Source organism: Pinus tabuliformis, chromosome 8, assembly GCF_031772625.1.
Source record: "Pinus tabuliformis cultivar Carrire ecotype Pingquan chromosome 8, CPIR1, whole genome shotgun sequence".
NCBI lineage: Eukaryota > Viridiplantae > Streptophyta > Pinopsida > Pinales > Pinaceae > Pinus > Pinus tabuliformis.
In genome coordinates, this window is record NC_142294.1 from 1,905,428,961 (window position 1) to 1,905,446,785 (window position 17,825).

The window sequence follows — 17,825 nt, forward strand, 5'->3', positions numbered from 1 at the left end:
TAGCTCAATATCTTTTCCAGATTAGCAATCACATCAGCATTAAAGTAAACTGCAAATAGAACATAAACATAAATCGCAGAAGCAAGCCAAGACGAGGACACAAGATGTGGTGCTAGCCAGGGACAAACCCCAATGTGTGGAAACCCTTGCTCAATTCTTATATGATCTTCAATGGTTCAGCAGAGATAGAGAGAGAGAGTACATTTACAAGGGAAAGTCAACACTTTGGCTTTCTAGATAAGAGAATAGATCATCTCTACATGAGATCAATTGAAAACATGTTGCTTCAACTAATTCTCCAGGGTGACTCCTTCACCTATCATTGTGTTGCATCTCGTCCATGTGCTGCACCTCACCATGCTGCACCATGTTGCACTCATCATCACAGTGCTGGACCTAATGACCATGTTATGCACTTCATGTTGTTGCTCCTGTCACTGTGCTTCTCCAATCACTGGGTTGTTCTCATCACGGATCTGCACTCTATGTTGCACTCATCATCACTGCATTCAGTCATGTAGCTGCATCATACATAGTGTTGCACCCTTTTTATATTATGTTGCATTGCTACCCATCACTGTATGCTGATAGCACTATGTTGTACTAGTTGTTGTCCCATAATATGTCCAGCTACACCAACATGCCCAAATAGTCCAATTAGACCATGCTATCATTTGTTTGCACAGTTGTTTGTTGCACACCTGGTTAGGGCACTTGCAGCAGCCCTAGTTTCATCCCACAGTCAACAAACTAACCCTTTAAGGGTTGCGGCATACCCTCATAGGTCTCCTTCTCACCCACGCTGCTTGCTTAGTGTGTTGTCCACCCTTGAGAGCCTTCACATAGCCTCTAGTTGTGTGCTATGGCTTGCGACCTACCACAACAGATTACTGTAGCCACAGACCTCCGAAAATATGCCAAAATAACTGTTGGAAATACTGAGAGGGGGATGAATCAGTATTTCTTTTTCTCACTATTCTTTTACTAGTTAAAACATGTATGTTCAGAACACAAAATGAACAGCAGGAATAAATGCTTTTATTAATATAACTGTGCAGTAAAATAAATACAATAAATAGAATGTCACAATTGGTTGCCAAGCTCCAACTTGGACTTTGGTGAGGCTCCAACCTCCTGAGCACCAACTCTATTTTGCCAAGACACCAATCTTGGACTTAGGAGCACCAACTCCCAAGGACTTCAATCCTTTTCAATTCTGAGGCTCCAACCTCTTTGGTATACACTGGTGTGCTGTTGCGCTCTTTTCAGCTTCCACTGCTTCTGCTGCCCCCTTTTCTTCTGTTGCTTCCACTATCTCATGCTCAAGTTATGCCATCCACACACAGTTCTCTGTTTTTGCTGCTTTTATATGCTCCATGCCCCTGTCCATTCGTTTCCTCTTATGTGTTGGCTCTTTGGCTTCCTCCTCACTTGATCGCTTGACACTTCGGCTTCCATTTCTTTGCTTTCTTTATTTTTTCTTACAGGCTTTATCGGAGGCATTTAATCACCCATCGGAAGCCACCACCCGAGCGTTTTAATCAACCATCAGAAGCCACCAACCAGCCTTTTAATCAACCATCACCGAGCGCTTTAATCAACCCGCCACACTTATAGAATCAGAGCCACCCTTTTATTGCCGCTTTTATGTCTATCGGAAGCCACCGCCCAACCGTGTCCACACATACAATCAACACAAGCGTTTCAATATATGTCTTAAGGCTTAAACCCGCAGCCACATATAATATATGGGAAACATTATAAAACCCCTTTATAAAGATTTCGGTCACATATACATTACTACACAGGAACCCATGTAAATCCGCTCAAATGATCATTCGCGGATTTCAAATCTTATCCGCCCGCCTTTATAGTTATCGGCGAGTCCGGATTTCGGCGATCACAATAAATCCCTTTACTCCGACCTCCGATGAGGAGCGGACCCGATGCTCTTTAGACTCCCTTTAATATTGTTTCGGGTCCGATGAACATCGGCGTTCGCTGTAAACAATAGAACAGCCTCCTCCGATGCGACGGACCCGACACCCTTTTATGATCCAGCCTATTCAAATTTCGGCTCCGTCAATTCGGCGAGTTCACCTCGGCGACTTTGTAACACAAAGGGTCTGCGGACCCGACACTCCTTTAAGCTCCCTTCTAAAGAGATTTCGGGTCCGGCCTATCGGCAGTTCCCTATCGGCAAATTTGCAATGTAATGGGTCTGCGGACCCGATGCTCCTTTAGGCTCTGCTTTATAATATTTCGGCTCCGAACAGTCGGAGCTTACACTTAACAGTCCCAAAGGCCTTTGTGGACCCGATATTACTTTATGCTCCCCTTTATAATGGTTTGGCTCCAGTCTGTCGGAGCATACACTTCGGTGATTGCGAAAGTCTCCACTCCTCCGATGCGATATTGATTTCGGACCCGAAATCCTTATCCGTTGTACTTCATAATACTTCGGCTCCGGGATTTCGAAGCATACACTTCGGCGGTTCCGAGGCCTCTCCTCCGATGCGATATTTGGTTTACGGACCCGATATGGGTCTGGACCAAAATTAATATTCTTTCAACTCCGCCACTGTCCCACCTAAGGGGAAATATTTTGAATTCTCTGTGTAAACAGAGATATTCGATATAGCACTTGTAAAATGATTTAAGGAGTCTGTATAAAAAAAGAAATGACTCCCAAGGCTTCAATCATATGACTCTGATGGCCCTATTTGTTTGTAATATATATATGGATCCTCTTGCTCCATCTGTTCCTCTCGGTCCATTTTCTCCATTTGCTCCATATATATTGCTCCTCTCTTGCTCCATCTGCTCCTCTCGGTCCACTCTGTTTGCTCATGTAGCTCCTCCGATGGCTCCTCTTGCTCTGACACTCCTTCGATATGGCTCCTCTTGCTCTGGCACTCCTCCGATATATGTGGCTCCTCTGGCTTGGTCCGCTCCTCTTGGCTCCTTTTGCTCTGTCTCCTCCTCTTGAATATTGCCATATTGACATCAATGACAATCTGTGTCCAACAATAACTTCCAAACAGCAACGTGTTTGACCCTTAGGAACTCGGCCTAACAGTGAGCCTTCTCGGCCCTCTTCACAGCAAACTCAGATCCTGATATATCATTGTTCTAGCCCTAAGACTATCTGCACTTATCTCAGCCACTCGGCCTCCTGTGGCAGACTTCGAATCCCTGTTTTCCCACGCTGTCCAAACTCTAGGTTGTTGCGGCTATGGTATATCCATATCACCCTTAGGTAGGGCAATGTAGGACCTCCTCTACTTGTTGGTTAAGGCCTTCCCTTCGTTGTGAATTAGGGCACCCTTTAGTTGCAGATTAGGGCCTCTTCTAGCTACGGATTAGGGCTCCCTCCAGCTGCGGATTAGGGCTATTTTAGCTGTGAATTAGGGCCTCTTCTAGTTGTGGATTAGGGCTCCCTTTAGCTGTGGATTAGGGATCTCCTAGTTGTGGATTAGGGCTCTTCTAAATGACCCTTCTTTAGAGCTGTGTAGAAGGCATCTCCTCTAGACCTCCTCTTCCACCAAAAACCCAAAACAAGTGGAGAGTGAGATCACAAGAGATGAGTTGTTGAGCACAAGTGGGGTTTATTTGGTTGTTGATCGACCTTGACGAATTGTCCCATAACACTAATAAATTCATATCTCCATGAATTCTTATCGGAATTGGATGATCTTTAGATCAATCCTACACCTCTCGATGAGAGGGATCCAAGAAAAATATCAGTTGCCATAAATAAGATGACCCACATGGAGTTTGTCCCTAGTTGCCAATTTTAACACTCCCTCTCAACTAGGGAGAACTCCATCGGCTTATCCATATGTCTAACTGTATTATCTCTGCCATCAGTGCCCTGCACAGCTCTGCTCCGCTGAACCATGAAGAAGAAGAATTGATCGAGAATGTCTCATACCATTCTCTACTGACCTGAATTTAGTTTCATCTTACTGACCCAAAATCAATTTTATTGATCCCAGATCAATATCACAAGAGAGTGTCTCAAACCACTCACACTGATCCCAGATCAATGGAGGTCATCCTAGCATAGGGAGTACGGTAGATAAAGCAATGCGTCCATCGATAGTACTACTATGGTCCCTAACCCCATTTCCCTGCTCATTGATCAGATGAGAGGTACTTCCCATGAGTCCCAAACTACATGGGTAGGATCCTCGACAAGAGAACTAATCATCATGTCCCACAAGAGAACGAATCATCCTGTCGACAATCACCACAAGAGAACTAATCATCCCGACCCACAGGAGAACTAATCATCTTGTTCCATAGTTTCCACGAGAGAACTAATCATCCCAGCCCACAGGAGAACTAATCATCATGTTCCATAGTTGCCACGAGAGAACTAATCATCCCGGCCCACAGGAGAACTAATCGTCATGTTCCATAGTCGCCACGAGGAATCACATGGAAAGGTTGAACCTGTCACCCTGTACATAGTGCACCACCAGGGGAGGGTGAGTCGCCCAGTGATCGTATGTCACTCCAGTAAGTACCCCAAGTCCCCCAGAGCTCCCAGATCTCAATGCATGCAACACGTAGGACCCTTATACGAAGGTCTCTCAACGACTCCAAGTCATTCAGGAAAATCACAGATTTGACCTTTCCCCGGGACTTTGACAAAGTGTCTGCGACCTATACATCAGTCTCAATGCGATGGAGCCTCCTCGGTCATCAACTTACCATATCCCAGATAAGGTAGTATCTGATGTCTATCTGCTGGAGCAATCATCGAATACAGAATTCCTCAATAACTGAATCCCCCCTGGTTGTCACAAAGAATCACAGTGGTATTCATCATGTGTACAAACAGCTCACTGAAGAGCTTCCACAACCAGGCAGCGTCACACAAGATCATACTCGTAGCTATGTATTCGGTCTCGGCAGTGCTTATAGCAACCGACTTTCGCTTCTTGTCCATATCATTGTTTCGAAGCAAAATCCAGAGAGAATCAATGCTTAGAAGTGCTCTTGAGATCCTCCACACTGCCAGCCTAGTCAACATTCGAACAATCATGCAACTTTATATTTCCAATAGTGTATCTCAATCCATGAGAGATTGTGCCCCGAAGAGATCTCATAAGATTCTTGGCACCAATCCAACGAGGTTCAACCAAATATGAGCCCGCCATGCTAACTGCAAAACATATATACGGACAGAAGTTCACCAAGAACATCAATGCAAATGATTTTATGAAACTCAGAGGCATTTCCCAAATCTGGTCCGGTGTCACCACCATATAACTTCTGAAAGTTAAGATCTTCGAGGTAGTCACCGGGTTGTAGTTTACCATTCCATATCTGGAATCCAACTCCCTCTTACTTCTGCAACTGAGAGGGTCTGCACCTGTCAGAAATAGGTCGTTTCTCAGAAGGTGCCGATATGAGAGGTCTATCATCCACAACCTTCAAACAATGGTTTGGGTCGGCTTCACTTTTAGTGAATCTCATCTTCATCAGACAGTTATCAATCCTCTCATATTAGGCCCGAGGTGTTTTACTTCAAGCCATAGAGGGCTTTCTTCCACCTATATACATGAGATTCCCAATCATGAATCTCAAACCCCTCGGGTTGTTCCAAACCTGTGGACCTGCTACATGAGGGGAATGGTCCCCTTGTAAGATTTTCCTTCGGTACGTCTCAGACATGTACCTTCATGCTCTTCTTGAATTCAGGTATCCGAGTCACCATCTGACTCACATCGGTTTGGGGCCTCATAAAGTAGATCTTAGGTGTTATAGATGAGATATGTCATGATCCCCAATGGACCATCCTGCAACTTGACACAAATTGCCAACCCTGAACCCATGAGTAAAAGCATCTTTGAAAATTTCATTTTCAAACATGTACCTTTCCATCGATGAATGCCACCCTGTAACCTTTGACTTCCATTGCCAAAATGGACACCAGGTTCTTCTTGTGATCAGGTACATAAAAGAGATTTTATAAATGAATCGAGTTACCCTTATTCAGTTGAGGGGTAACATTCCCTACACCCTTTCCGGGATAGGTGGCATCAGCTCCAAGTATAGTCCCACGATTGTTTCCATCTCTACCAAATTAGAGAGAGCACCCTTCTATCTGATGAAGTGCCTTGAAGCACTATAATCAATAAGCCTGATTCCCAAAGAATCTAAAGGAGAGGGCCAATACAAGATAGCGCTTCTTTATCTTATCAGAAACAACATTTGATTTTTTATACCTAGAGTTCCTTTCTTTCTCTGAAGAGTCGGTCGTTTCCTTGATGATCTGCATTACCTATCATTCCTCTGATCATTGAAGATGACCCCGAAATGATTGTTATCATCATCAAGTGATGTGTCCCTGCCATTTAGACACTCCTTCACATAATGGCCAAACTTATTGCAACCAAGGCATCTTTCTTTCCTTCCACCCTTAGATCCGATCTTTCCATTGAAGTGATCTTTCGGTAGGCCATCAGAAACTTTCGCTGTGCTATTCTGATAATATTCTCTTCTTCGACTTTACCCTCGGTGAATTTGAAAAGGGATGAGGAATCCACTGATCCTTTTGTTCTTTCCCAACTCTCTTTGGTGATTGCTCTTTCACTCTTGCTTGGGCTTCTTCTTCACCTCAGCTTCGATTCCATGTTAAGTTTAGGTATGTTCTATGCTTAGAGCAATTTATTTCAATTTTCATAGTTAGCTCAATATCTTTTCCAGATTAGCAATCACATCAATATTAAAGTAAATTGCAGATAGAACATAAACATAAATCGCAGAAAACAAGCCAAGACGAGGACATAAGATGTGGCGTTAGCCAGAGACAAACCCCAATGTGGGGAAACCCTTGATCATTTTTTCTTATATGATCTTCAATGGTTCAACAGAGAGAGAGAGATAGTACATTTACAACAAAAGTCAACACTTTGACTTTCTATATAAGAGAATAGATCATCTCTACATGACATCAGTTGAAGACATGTTGCTTCAACTAATTCTCCAAGATGACTGCTTCACCTATCATTGTGCTACATCTCGTCCATGTGCTGCACCATGCTGCACTCATCATCACAGTCCTAGACCTAGTGACCATGTTATGCACTTCATGTTGTTGCTCCTGTCACTGTGCTTCTCCAATCACTGGGTAGTTCTCATCACAGATCTGCACTCTATGTTGCACTCATCATCACTGTATTCAGTCATGTAGTTGCATCATACATAGTGCTACACCCTTTTTATATTATGTTGGATTGCTACCCATCACTGTATGATGATAGCACTATGTTATACTCGCTGTTGTCCCATAATATGTCCAGCTACACCAACATGCCCAAATAGTCCAATTAGACCATGTTATCATTTGTTTGCACAGTTGTTTGTTGCACACCTGGTTAGGGCACTTGCAGCAGCCCTAGTTTCATCCCACAGTCAACAAACTAACCCTTTAAGGGCTGCGGCATACCCTCATAGGTCTCCTCCTCACCCACACTACTTGCTTAGGGTGTTGTCCACCCTTGACAGCCCTCACACAGCTTCTAGTTGTGTGCTATGGCCTGCAGCCTAGCACAATAGATTATTGTAGCAACAGACCTCCGAAAATGTGCCAAAATAACTTCCAAACAGCAACTTGTTTGACCCTTAGGAACTTAGCCTAACAGTGAGCCTTCTCGGTGCTCTTCACAGCAAACTCGGATCCTAATATATCACCATTCCAACCCTAAGACTATTCGCACTAATCTCAGCCACTCGGCCTCCTATAGCAGATTTTGAATCCATGTTTTCCCACGCTGTCCAGACTCTAGGTCGTTGCAGCTAGGGTATATCCATATCACCCTTAGGTAGGGCAACGTAGAGCCTCCTCTAGTTGTTGGTTAGGGCCTTCCGTTTGCTGCGGATTAGGGCTCCCTTTAGCTGCAGATTAGGGCCTCTTCTAACTGCGGATTAGGGCTCCCTTTAGCTGCGGATTAGGGCCTCTTCTAGCTGCAGATTAGGGCTCCCTTTAGCTGTGGATTAGGGCTCTTCTAGCTGCGGATTAGGGCTCTTCTAGCTGACCCTTCTTTAGGGTTGTGTAGAAGGCATCTCCTTGAGACCTCCTCTTCCACCAAAAACCCAAAACAAGTGGAGAGTGAGATCACAAGAGATGAGTTGTTAAATGACTTAAAGTCCTCCTTTATTTATACTAAAAAGTTGAGCACAAGTGGGGTTTATTTGGTTGTTGGCCGACCTTGACGAATTGTCCCATAACACTAATAAATTCATATCTCTATGAATTCTTATTGGAATCGGATGATCTTTAGATCAATCCTACACCTCTCGATGAGAAAGATCCAAGAAAAATATCTGCTGCCATAAATAAGATGACCCACATGGTGTTTGGCCCTAGTTGCCAATTTTAACAATCTCTCCATCACCCATGTACCCCAAAGGAGAAAACCCATTAACATGCAAGTGCATCCATTGACATATTTTCGCTCGTCGGATACACTACCAAACACGATTGCAACCTTCTTAAAGTTCCCTGTAGCTCCCTTATTTAATTAGTATCATAAGGCAAGATTAAGTCAAATTGTCCACACACTTTATATCCCAGATAGGCAAATGAAGAAGTAGACAACTAATGGCCCACCCGACTCATTTTCTAATCCCGACTTGTTGATATTACAATAATTAGAACCTTATTCACTAGCCTATTTTCTAGTTCAAAATAGATTCCATCTCCATATTTGATATCACTAAACGAGAGTCTTATCATTTCATGTTTAAATTTCATTTACTAGGGAATTGATCGCACAACTACCAAAACACTAAAGTTTACGATGGAATTGAAAACACTGAAGTTTACAATGGAATTGAGCTCAATTATGCGCAAGACTGCTTTTGTATCTATAGAAACAATTTCGGAAGGATAACTGCCATTGTGAAAAAACAAGGCATAGGCTGAAAATGTAAATTTGTTGTTTTGTAACTGAAAATGCCATGTTCGCCTGTTGTTCCTGTTTTCAAAATGGTATGGAAAATTGGCATGAAAGTCATTTCAGTTTACCCAATGGAGTTGCTTTCCATTTTACTATAGGAAACAAATAACTTAACTGACCATAAAACATGACTTCGTTCAACAAAATCTTTGTTTAAGGTTTGCCAACCTCTGTAGACTTTAGCAATCAAATTGTTGCACAACGTAGATCCCTTGTTCCACAAACAAGGGGGTCTCATACACCAATTTGGTGTCTAGCCTGGCCATGATCTTATAATTTATTATTTGATTTCAAACTTTTGTGATTCATATTGATTCTGAACTTGACTTTTGGATTAATCACATAATAAATATTTACCGGTCGACATTTCGAACCCTCTAATGAGGTTTGAGACGTCGACCAATAAATATTGATTATGCAATTAATCCAAAAGTCAGTTTCAGAATTAAATTATTATTATTATTATTAGATTTCAGGCTTTTGCGATCTGCATTTTGTGTGATTATGTCTTCCAGAGTCATCACATCACTGTTTTTTGTATCGAAGTTTCGAACCAACCTCTGTGGTTCATCATCGAGATTAGATATGTGAAAAAGTCATAAATTGATGTGTAATAAATAGAGGATAGAGTAGGGATGGTAATGCAAAGAGCCAACAGTATTTGATTATTAGTTATAATCAAATACTCACCTTTAGTGAATGTACTGACTTGTACAGCCAGTGGGACTGCTCACTTTTCGGTGTTTTGATTAAAAAATAAACTATTATTATTATTTGTTATAATCAAATACTCACCTTTAGTGAATGCACTGATTTGTACAGCTGTTGAGACTGCTCACGTTTTGGTGATTTGATAAAATATTGAAACAAGAATCGATCAATTTCATAACCACTGTCATTTTACCCTTCTGCTGTTACTCAATTTCTATTATCAATACATAAGGAAGTTGCAGGAAGAAAAAAATGCCTGCACTATTTGTTTTGGATATAGTTGACATAATTTACAATTTTGTAAAATCTCTTAATGTCTTCGGCAACCATCTACCAGACAAGGGCGAAAGCCGTATACTTTAGTAGAGAATGAAGTCTGCCTCTGATCCCTGAAACATATTTTCATATTATGCAAAGAAGGCTATTCAAATTTCGTAAGTTCTAAAACTGTGGCCATAACAAGCTGAACGTAATTTTGAGAATGTAAATGATATCTTTGATATTATGCAAAAGAAGGCTCTTCAAACTGCTTGTGACCATAACAAGGTGAACAAGTATTTTGAGAATATATAAATGAAATGGACCTACAAGAAATCAGCAGACTGAAAATAGACTTTAGCATCACATGTGCAAATTTTCTGCCATTTTCTATGGTCTGACTTTATCTGCTCTCTTGGACAGGCAGCTTGCTTTTTCAAGCCACAAAATGCTTAAAATTGCCATGACTGGTTTCAGAGACTGTAAGCCGTTATTTTTGGTTGGATACCTCCTCTAGGACGTTGATGATGGTGAGTCTTGCCCAATCAGACTACTCCAATGGTCCTAGACAGCCAGATATTCGAGCTATAACATTGTCCATTGCTGGAGAGCGAATTAGAATTTTGAACAGGCAAGTGAATTTAAAATTCAAAACTCCGTTATTAAATTAGGGGATCCACGTCTATGGAAACCAGCTTGCTAATCTCAAACAAAGGCATGTGTTTAACAATGTTCAAGTGGGGTGGATGGCCAGGATGGCTGAGAGAAGATGCCAGAAAACGACGAGATTGTAGAATGTTTATAGTACTCCATATCGAATAAGCAGTGACTTGAATGATACAGTAGATGCTTCAGTGTTATTTTGGCCACATCACTTCCTTCACGTTCCTCTAGAGCATACTGTAGAATATTATCTATACAAGCATCAGATTCTTTTACTCATTCAATCATCTAGAAATGCAATATTCAAGACTTCGGAGACAGAATTCTGTCCCAAAAAAAATTGTCCATATGTCACTTTATAGAAAACTCGTCCTTTGGCCCAACACTTTAATTGATGAGCTTCCGTGACAACGATTTCACTGATGACAACGCCTATCCAGGTACAAAAACCACAAACCACATTCAATGTGATTAAAATTTTCCCCATTGCAAGTGTTGATTTCATAGTCAATCAACACTTTAAACAAGCATTCATGGAACTCTTGCTACTAAGCTTCCCTCAAAACAAAATAATGCAGACTTAAATTCAGGAGTCCAGGGCTCTTCTTTAACCCCATTTTCTCACAGCACGGAACTCTACCCCTATTGGCCTCTGAAAGAGCACATATACAGAACACAATATTCCAACTACAATGTGATTATATTCTCGATGCTGCAGAAGAAACATTCTCCGCACAATGATAATGACAATAGCATGCTTATGTAATCTCCACCCTAAGTGCCAAACGTATAAATTGACCTCAGACATCATTGAGATGGCTTAAAGTGGATACAGGAGGAGAAGGAGAAGCAAGGGCCAACAATATTAAATGGCATGACTAACTATAAAGCAATTCAAATGCAAGGTCTTTGTTACAGGACAGATCCAACTCAGTTAATCATGACGAATTCACACAAGAAACAATAAAATCTTGTTTAATATCATGGACTACAAAATATTTACAGGTGGTTATAAAAATGTAAGAAATAATGAGATGTGAGATGAGTAATGATCGAAATGTAAGAGGTATGTGAATTGCAGAATGAGGAATAGAGTGGGGCTACATTTATTCTTTATTTTTATTTATTATCATTGTTTTTAGAGCCCATAAAACCACACACCAAATGAGGAATGTAGTAAATTTTTTTCACTTGGATACGAATTCCATGACAAAGCTGTTGCATGCAGGCCGGACAAGAGGGATGACATGAAATAATTCCAACAATATAACCAAATGCCTCCGAGAAAAATATGACCTAACTCAATTATCACTGCTAAGTGCTAGTAGCATATTCTCATGTTGGTATCATTTTGAGCTGCAAGTAAATCTTGGTTGGGTGTTATTGCTACCAGTGCTTGGATTTTCTTGCTGTAACCAAACGAAAACAGACCTAATGAATGGAGAAGTGGAGCTCTACAAGTAAAACATGGGCAATATCCATAAACAACGAGCTCATGAAGACACCAACCCATAATCTTCTTATCAATGACTAATACTTGGAAGTATACGAGGACCCAGGTAGCGTCAAATTGCTCAAAATTGGCCCAAGTAATATATCAATACACAACCAGTGTTTTTGATGGTCCTTGGCTATTTTCATCCTGTTTATTAGCCATTCCTACACGCTAAACCCAAGCAGTTGGAAGTGGGAAGCACCTTGTTTATTCACCCCTCCAAGCCCATCAGGGGGGAGAAGAACATCATTTCCCACTTCAATACCCTCATACCCTTCGTAGTGTGAAGCAATGTGCAAGGGATGGGATTTAAATAAAAGTGCACAATATGCAATCCGGAACAATATCTCAGGATTAGCCTTGGAGCCTATTACCGCAAGGTTTAAGAAATTGCATGACAAAGCATCAAAGGAGACCAATGTTGCAAGATCTCCTCATTAAGAACACAGACCTTATAGCATTCATAAAATTTGCAAAACCTTTTTGTAGAGGTAACAGAAGAAAAGAAATGGATCATTGAATATTTGGTGTTTGCAATGCAAAAACATAGTTGAAGGAATTATTTCCCACAATGTTGGGGGATTGAGTTCCTTTCAGAAAAGAAATCATGGAATCCATTTAGAACATTCGGCTGATGGAGAGTGGCAAAATCCCTGTAGAAATGAGAGAATAAAATACTGAATGTTATTGAACCAACATGAGAAGCTATTTCTCCATAGCAGCAAACCATGATAAGAAACAACAAAATGTCTAGAAAGGAAGCATGCGTGGAACCTTCATCTTCATTCTCTTCAGTGAATGTCTTCTACCATGCCCAGAGTTGGTGTTTATGGGAGGTTGTGAGTCCTACACCACAAATTTGGCAATTATTCTAGTTTACAGAAAGCCCATAAAAAGCAGGGTATCATGGCACCCAAAGAAAAGTATTGATTATGAGCAAGGTGCTACCTAGATGTGTAAATGCCCTAAAAGCAATCATGCAATTATCTACAATTTGATGATTTGCCAAGGCCCCCTTGGGTGGGAGAGATGAGTTTTTCAACAGTGGTGCTATTAAGAATAATTCCAACTCTATCATACTACCTATGCAACTATAAGGTTGAGCTCCCATTGCTCTCCATGACCATCATCAAGACCCTGTGTAGCTATCTCACCAAATAAAAATGAAATGCTCACAAATCTCAACCAAATCTTAGTCATGCAACCTTAAATTCCTTGCACCAAGGGTGCAACTTAGAACCAACACCATCGCTAACAAGCATAGTAGTGCAACTTAGGTGTTCCTCTGGATCTCTTGAATCCTGCAACCTCCCAGCGAGAGAAACCACAGAGCATGCAATGTAATCACTGTGAAGTAATGAACCAACCTTACAGCAACAGTGGAAAGACAGTAGTACCACATGGATCAAGCATATATTGACACATTGAAGATGAAAAATGGCTTTCAAACTTAAGTATTAGACAACCCAAGTTTCGAATCATACCATGCCCCTAATTACATGCCTTCAACATAATTATAGTATTCAAATTATCAAATAACAAAACAATATCTACTAATCAACATCAACCACACACATTAGAATTCTTTGAACAAAGTTTGTCCATTGTCATGGGGCTAACATCCTCCTCCATCCTTGTACCTCATCATGCCATAATTGCTTGACGGTGAAACCAATGTTATCAGAACCGGACTGAAGTTGGTTGAACAGGATAGTCCGACCATTTTCAACACCAAATTGGTCCGACAAGTGGCACCAAATCAGAAAAGGCTAGTTCAATACCGAATTGGCTAATTCTTGTACAGAACCGTTGGTTGGTTTGCTGCCAAACCAAACTTCTTTTATTAAACCGGCCAGTTTTGTACAATATGACTATGTACCATAGTATTCAAAACCAGAACCAGTGACCGGACTGGTCCACCTATCAAACCGGGACTGATCAGATCTCAATGAACCGGTCTTTAAAAAAATATATGAAATAATTAATTTTAAATGAAAAAAACTATTTTTAAAATTTAAAACCATGATTGCAAACCAATAGAGACAAAATATGCAAAGTTTGCTCATTTATATAAAATGTAAAGGTGAATATATCAAAATGGCACCGAGTGCAATACATATCAGCAACAAAATACATGATCAATGAGGCTCTAAATGGCCTTTAGAGTCCAAAAACAATGCTACAAGCTATGGGGCCACTGGCCTACTACAAGTCTACATATCAGTGATCAACGTTGACCACTCATCATCATGATCAAACCCATCACCACTACTAGACATGGGATCATCAACATGAGCTACATAAATAATTTGGCTCGGAGTTTGAGGACTCCTAAAGACTCCTCTGCAACCTCAGCAATAGTGGTAGTAGCAGCAGCAAAACTAGACATCAAAACTACAAATCATTGATCAACATGATCACTCATGAAACGCAGCATTGATTTAACACTACTAGAAATGGGATCATCAACATGAGATACATAAACATCATCTAGCTCAAAGTCTTTGGACTTGGATTGCTCAACCTTATAATATGATAGAAATTGAAAATGTTTAACATGCCTAACCAATGATTTTGGTTTGAGTGAAGGGTTCATCTCCTCAACCTTATAATGTGGTAGAAAAAAGCTCAGCATGCCTAACCACTTATTTTCCTTTGAGTGGAGGGTACATTTTTGTTAAAGTCGTGGTAGAGGAGTTCAACAATCAATGCCACCAACATCAAGGTACTTAAAGGGCTTCATGCTCTTGACAAATACCAATCTCATACCCTCACGCATGACAGAATCAAATAGAAACATTGCAAACCCCCAAACCATGAAATCCTAAAAACCATCTACTTTGTTGAATTTTGAGAGAAATCTAAAATTCTAGTTTCTCCATATGAAATCCAATGAGGTAAAAAGCACTCTCAAATATTCTGAGTCATTTCATGGTAATGTTAAAAATTTGAGTAAAATGATGAAAATGATAGATAAAGGAAATGTCATTTTTACTTTAAAAATTTAACATTACCATTGATTGTCAACATTGCTAGGGTTGAGATGTGTGAGGCAAATGAGAGGGGAGGCATGCTTTTCTTGGAGGACCTGTTTTGGAAGGAAACAACCCCATGTTTCCCTCAAAACCAATTTAAAACTCACAAAACAACATTCGGTGGAGTCCACAAATGGTCTGTTAATAAACCAACCGGTTTATGACAGAACCGGCCAGTTTATGGGAAAATCGATCGATTCAGTTATAAATCGGTCGGTTTATGCTCGGTCAAACCAAAAACTCGGGGGTCCACTTAGATAACCCGCTTTTTCAACTGGTTCGGTGCCCTAAGCTAATGAACCAGCTAGTTTGACTGGTTTACGATTCGAACTAGCCAAGCTTTGAATATTATGCTGTTAATTTTAGGTATGTTCTATGCTTAGAGCAATTTATTTCAATTTTCACAGTTAGCTCAATATCTTTTCCAGATTAGCAATCACATCAGCATTAAAGTAAACTGCAGATAGAACATAAACATAAATCGCAGAAGACAAGCCAAGACAAGAGGACACAAGATGTGGCGCTAGCCAGCGACAAACCCCAATGTGGGGAAACCCTTGATCAATTCTTCTTCTATGTTCTTCAATAGTTCAGCAAAGAGAGAGAGAGAGAGAGATAGTACATTTACAACAGAGGTCAACACTTCAACTTTCTATATCTACATGAGATCGGTTGAGGACATGTTGCTTCAACTGATTCTCCAAGGTGACTCCTTCACCTATCATTGTGTTGCATCTTGTCCACTTGCTGCACCTCATCGTGTTGCACCATGCTGCACTCATCATCACAGTGCTGGACCTAATGACCATGCTATGCACTTCATGTTGCTGCTCCTGTCATTGTGCTGCTCCAATCACTGAGTTGCTCTCATCACGGATCTGCACCCAATGTTGTACTCATCACTGATCTGCACTCAATGCTGCACCATCACTGATCTGTACTCAATGACTGCTATGTTGCACTTCACTGCTGTCTCTAATACCATGCTGCATCTAACCAAGTTGTCTAACATGCTGACCACAGAAGCAGTCACATTAACCTTCAGTCCTTATCCTTGTGCAACCTATAACACAATATGCTGTTGGCTATGGCCTGCGGCCTAGCCCAGCAGCAAGCAAGGTTGTCATACAGTACCCAGCTATTACCCTTGAAAACAATGTCTATTAATCAGCCTTATTGTTGTACAGTCATGCCCAGAACAGATCTCAAATATGTCACATTGTCATCTACAGCAATGTGACTTAAATGCTGATTAAATACTTCCTTTTGCTGCGGCATAGGACCACTTGTATGCCGCTGATTAGGGCCTCTTCTATTGCAGCTAAGAGCTGCGTATAAGGCCTTTTTCACGATGGCAAATAGAAGCTAGATGAGGGCTGCCAATTAGGTTGACAGCGTGTCTCCTCACTGCTGCTAGGGCTTCATTCTTCCACTAGACAGCATATAGAAGTCTTCTCAATACAGTGGCTAGAGTCCCCATTATGACAGTGAATTAGGTGCTTTAAGGATTGTGGATTAGGAGCCACTCAAACATCAGATCAAGGTTCTCTTTTGCTGCGTTTTGAGGATCACTTGTGACAGCAAATCATGACCTGCGGCTAGAGTATTTAGGACAGCGTATGAGGGCTTATCCTTCAGCTGTGTGTAGGCTTCTTTTTACTGTGGCTAGGGCTCCCTCTAGTACTCCTTAGATCTACGTTGAAGCTCCTTAGACTAGAGAGCCTTTTCTGGACAGCGTTGAGGGCTTATACTTTTCTTCCTCCCTTGACTGTGGCTAGGGCATGTATCCCTGCGGCTAGGGCACCTCCAAGATTCCTCCTTTAGGGCTGCATAGAAGGCACCTTCATGACAGCGTATAGGATAGGGCAGCGTATCCTCTTTAGGTCTCTCCTTCCACTAAAACCCAAAGACAAGTGGAGAGGAAGAGATCCCCAAGAAGATGAGTGTCTAAATGACTTGAAGTCCTCCTTTATTTATACTAAAACGTTGAGCACAAGTGGGGTTTATTTGGTTGTTGGCCAACCTTGACGAATTGTCCCATAACACAAATAAATTCATATCTCCATGAATACTTATCGGAATCGAATGATCTTTAGATCAATCCTACACCTCTCGATGAGAGGGATCCAAGAAAAATACCAGCTGCCATTAATAAGATGACCCACATGGAGTTTGGCGTTAGTTGCCAATTTTAACAGATCCATCAAACTCAAATTTGTTTTTGAAAACAACAATTTATGAGTAGGGCAACCCAATACTCAAACCTATGACCCTACTAATGCTATGTAAGCAATGGCAATGTTAAATTCCTTTAGAGTTAAATTTTTAACATTAGCATTAATTATTTCAAGATGTTTGAGAGTGGTTCCAACTTCATTGGATTTCATATGGAATAAGTAAAATTTTAGATTCAATTCAAAATTCAACAGACTTAACATTTTTCAAGAATTTAGGATTGGCAAGTTTGCAATGTTTCCATTGTCTAAGGGTATGGAACTAGCATTTAATCAAGAGCACCAAGCCCTCATCTCAATATTGATGGCATTGATTGTTAACTCCTCTGTCATGGCCCTAGTAAACATGTACCCTTCACTCAAGAAAAATCACTAATTTGGCATGTCAAACTTTTTCCATCTTATTTTAATGCTTAGAGGGTGATTTGATAATGAGGATACCAGTATAGGCAAT